This window comes from Ctenocephalides felis, unplaced genomic scaffold, assembly GCF_003426905.1.
Source record: "Ctenocephalides felis isolate EL2017-DRISC unplaced genomic scaffold, ASM342690v1 CF-g0.4_SCAFFOLD_01987, whole genome shotgun sequence".
NCBI classification, from domain to species: Eukaryota; Metazoa; Arthropoda; class Insecta; order Siphonaptera; family Pulicidae; genus Ctenocephalides; species Ctenocephalides felis.
In genome coordinates this window covers 98649-104055 of record NW_020538141.1, presented here as the reverse complement: position 1 = coordinate 104055, position 5407 = coordinate 98649, and the positions used below count along the sequence as shown (strand labels likewise).

At 26.2% G+C, this 5407-nt stretch overlaps 1 pseudogene; it reads left to right on the top strand.

Annotated features, from left to right (window-relative positions):
* The first annotated feature begins 207 nt into the window (after positions 1–207).
* Positions 208–1204, top strand: LOC113380271 (annotated as a pseudogene).
* Positions 1205–5407: the final 4203 nt, after the last annotated feature.

The following is a 5407-nucleotide window of genomic DNA, read 5'->3' as shown; positions in this document are numbered from 1 at the left end:
TTTTTAAATCTTTGAAAATTTTAAAATTAACTTTTGTAAGAATTTTAATCTAACATTATACTAATTTTATAGTTAAAAAAACAAAAAAATTACACATACGAAGATGAACAGAAAAGCAAAAACATATTTTGTAATAATTTAAAGTTTATAAATGAAACTGAAGAACAAAATATGAAAAGAAAAATGCCAAGCTTATTTAAGATGAAAATGAATATGTATTCAGATTTAACCCATGAAGATTTTTTAAAAAGAATGGGTGGTAGTATGATATACTTACCAACAGTAGAAAAACAAAAAAAAATTAAAAAATTTTGATTATTTTAACATTTTTCAATATAATGATGATAATAAAGAATTGGACTATAATGATTATAAAGAATTCGATTATAATGATAATAAAGAATTAGATTATAATGATAATAAAGAATTAGATTGGAAAAAAGCTGGAGCAGTAACAAGCATAAAAAATCAAGGTGAATGTGGAAGCTGTTGGACATTTGGAGCGGTAATTATAGATTTTATTAATTAAATTTAAAAAATACTACAGCTTCAATTTTAAATTTAACGGAATTAATATCATATATTTTTTCACCTTTTAAAGATAAAATTTAAAATTTCATTCTTTTTAAACTTATCATTTTTTCAGGTGGGAGCATTGGAAGGGCAACACTTTTTAAAAAACGGAAAATTAATTTCGTTTAGCGAACAAAATCTTTTGGACTGCGTAACTGAAGGAAATGGTTGTGGTGGAGGATATTTGGATTCTTCTTTTGAATATATGAAAAAGAATGGAATAAAACGTTCAGAATATTATCCATATTTAGGAAGAAAATCTTATTCATGTCATCATAATGATATGATAAATCAAAATTTCAAAATTAAAGATTATTAAATTTTAGAAAATCTTAATGAAGAACAAATCAAAAAAATTTTATCCAATATTTGCCCAATCGCAAGTGGAATTAATATAGAGTCACCCTCATTTCAATTTTATTCCGAGGGTATTTATTATGACCGATATTGTAATAATAACAAAATTAATCACTTTGTACTAATAACTGGTTATGGTGAAAGTCGCGGTAAAAAGTATTAGATTGTAAAAAATTCATGGGGTGAAGAATGGGGAGAAAAAGGATATTTTAAAATCATAATGAATAATAATCATTGCGGAATTGCTAAATATATAGGTTATCCAATTATATAAAATAATTTAACAGAAAGGAACAATAATTTCATAATCTTTAATTTTGAAATTTTGTAGAAAATTAGTGGTGAAATAAAAAAAGTCATCAATCTGAACAAAAATTTAATATTATTGAATTTTATGTTTTATTTTTTTTACAAACTGAAATATAACACATTAGATTTTTGATGAGGAGTTAATTCATAGTGTTAATATTTTCATTTTCATAAATTCAGATAATTTTGAATATTGCTAGAGGCTTTTTAATAATCTGTGTTTTTGTTTTACAAAGTTACTAGTTCAAATTAATTTTGTCTTCGAATTTTATCATAAAATGAGCAATTGCTGTATTTCAATTTTGAATGGGCATTGTTCATTTTTTTGTTATATTTTCAATTGCTAAATAAAATATTTTGAAAACTGCCATATCATTTGGAAAAACTTTTTTATTTCTGATGACTTTTCGTAATTGACTATTAACAGATTCAATAGCATTTGTAGAGTATAAATCACTTTTTTGATTTCTGCTTGATAACTAATAAAAACCATTAAATTTTCTCAATTTTTATATCAAGATTTAGCAATTTGAGGATATTGTTTATTTCATTTATTTTCAAACGATTCTAAAGCTTGCATTGCTTGCTCTTCGCTACATGCACTATAAATTGGTTTTAAATCTGCAACTAGTGATTTTCGGTGTTTGTATGAAACATATTTAAACTATTTCTAATTTGATGAACAATGCATAATTGATGTTCGGTTTTAGGATAAACTGATTGTATTGCCTCTGACATTCCTGTTAAATTATCACTACAAGCAATAAGAATATCTTTTAAGCCTCGATTTTTCATTTCTGTTGAATTTGCTAGTCAAAATTTAGAACCTTCATTTTCACTAGTTCATAAACCTATAACATATTTTTTACCTTCTAAATCAACTCCTAAAGCTATATAAACTGATTTATTAATAATCCGTTTATCTTGTCGTACTTTAATTACTATACAATAAAAATAAACAATAGGATAAACACTATCTAATGGTCGATTTTGTCATGCTTTGACGTCAATCAGTAATTTGACTAATAACACTTTCACTAATATCAGCGCCATGATATAACTCTTGTAATTGCATTCTAATATCAGATAAAGTCATTCCTTTTGCATATAATGAAAGAACTTGTTAATCAAAATCATCAAATCTTCTTTGTCTTTTTGCAACTATTACAGGAGTAAAATCACTATTGCGATCCCTTGGTACATCAATTTCAATTTCACCTTGTTGAGTTATTAATTTTTTTGAAGTTGTACCATTAGGGATATTATTACTATTACTACGTTGATTTCTTTCATGTTCTAAATAATTTTGCATTTCAGAATTCAACATTTTTTTTACTAATCTTTTTGTTAATTCTTTATACAAACCTCCCTCTTTAAAAATTGTTGTTAAATCTTCAGTATTTTCTAATAATAAATCTACTACTTTTGATATTGGATCATTATTATTAAAGTTATCTTTTTTATATTTATAACATAAATAAAATAAATAACATTAAATATGAATAGTTACTAAATAATATTTATAACATAAATAAAATAAATAACATTAAATATAAATAGTTACTAAATAATATTTATAACATAAATAAAATAAATAACATTAAATATAAATAGTTACTAAATAATATTCATAACATAAATATATTAGGAGTTGATATTATGCCACAAATAAAAAAATAAGAAATTCATTTTTAGAAAATAATATTTCAGATAAAGATATTTTAAAAAAAATTGAAAATGTATCAAGTTATAATAAAACTAAAAAATATAATAAAATTGATTATCAAGATATTATGCCACCAATGACATGTAAAGTTGAATTAGTAAGAAAATTTAGAAAACAAGCTAAGGACAAAAAATGAAGTTGTACAACTTTAATGAATGAAATTTTAACTGATTGATTTAATAGGGGAGAATAAATAATTATGAAAATGATTTCTATTTGTAATAAAAAAGGTGGTGTGGGAAAAACCACCCTTTGTAAAATATTGCTTATAAACTTGCCTTATATATATACTTAATTATCCGTTAACTAACATTCTTACTCCCAGTGATAAGGAAACTATATTTCGAGAATTTCATGTCACACCCATAAGAGGTTATCAAGGATTCAAACGAACTTTCAAAAGAATTGTTTTGAAATACAATTGGCCAAATCTCAAACAAGATTTAAAGGTTTATATAAAACATTGCGAGATTTACCAAAGAAATAAAAATTACAAATCAAATAAATTTCCAATGGTAATTACAGGCACTCCCACGAAGCCATTCGAAAAATGCGCGCTTGATATAGTCGGACCTTTTACCGAGACTCCTAATCAAAATAAATGTATTTTAACATTCCAAAACCTATTAACTAAATTTAGTCGAGCAATCTCTTTCAAATTCCAGGACTCTGAAAGCGTAGCACGAGCTTTTGTAGGAAACATTGTTTGTAACTACGGTGTGCCTTCAAAAATACTTACAGATCAAGGTAGTAATTTTTTAAATGCGTTATTCAAGCAGGTTTGCAAAATTTTAAAAATAAAAATAAAATTCAAACGACTGCATATAACCCTCAGTCTAAGAAGCTCTCGAAAGATCTCACAGAACTCTGGTAGAGTATATTCGGAATTTTTAAAACCAGATCAGTCTGATTGGGATTTATGGGTACCATACTCTACCTTCACATATAATACTACACCACATTCTTCTACTGGTTAGAGCCCTTTCTAAATGTTTCATTGAATACAACACATTTAATTATAGTGTTTGATATTAACCTGATTAGGTTGGAACATATTTGAGAAAAAATCTGATTACTGAATGGGTTTAATTATTTGCGTACCCGAAATTTTAATCAGGATTTCTTGGAACTCTTTTGGCAGAACAAAAAGGCAAGGTGGATCTAATAAGAAACCAAATTCTAATAAGAAATCCTTATTCTTTAATATCCTACTTAAGAAAATTGATTACAAACAATTCATCATCTCGTCATTCAGCTTCCAATTGTAAAGGTCAATTGTGGTTCATTCTATGAAGAAATCAAAAACAGGAAATTCTGTGAAGGTTCTAGTGACAATATTTTTTTTATTATTTCATAAATGTTGTCAAGTATTACATAATTTCATACATAGACCATGCACTGTAGACAATATTAAATTAAAACTATTAGAAACTCCTAAAAAGAATGTTCTTCAATAATTTAATTGCAGCTGCACTAAAAATAATTTAAATGCTATTTTTCCAAATCTCTCATAATATTCTTTACTAAAAACTGGTGTAAAAGTGATAAACAATGTCTTACAGTAAAATAAGCTAATTCAGATGCCTAGACACAATAAAAAAGCAATGGATAAGAATAATAAAAACTATACGCGCCAGTCTAATCTTCATAATATTCTTATATAATAATTTCTAATTATATTCTAATTTGTTCATAAAATCTGCTATGTTCCAAGTGTCCAAACCCAATAATGAGTTGGAAATTGAAACGATGTGTGATTCAAAAAATCATGTACAAGAAGTTCATTTAAAAGAGTCTTTTATAGACATAGATCCAGAAAAGTGGATATTGCCATTAAACAATGCACAACGTCATGACCTAATTCAAAACGGACCCAATCAAAATTTAAAGATATCTGATGAAAGTTACCCAAAAGACGCAAATAATGGACATTTTTCCAAATTTCATTTCACTCGAAAATTAAGTAACGGCGAAACGCAACATCGAAGATGACTAGTTTATTCCATTTGTCGAGATAAAGTTTATTGCTTTCCATGCAGACTTTTTTCACATTTCCAGACACAGGTAGTTATGGAAGAACGTTGTGATTGGAAAGATTTGAGCCGAATATTACAAAGACATGAATAAAGCCAAGGACACAAGAAATGCATAATTAAATGGATGGAATTATATAAAGGAATAAAACACGGAAAAACAATAGATAAGGATAATAAAAAATCGATTAAAGATTCGCAAAAGTACAGGTTTAACTTATTTGAAAGATTGATCGATGTAATAAACTAAGCTTAGCTGTACGCAACTTATCATTTAGAGGCCATCGAGAATCTCTTAAGTTTAGCAATAGCGGGAATAGTGGTAATTTTATAGATTCATTCAAGTTGTTATCGAAATATGATTCGACCCTACGAGAACACATGCATCGCATTAATGAAAAAACATTAA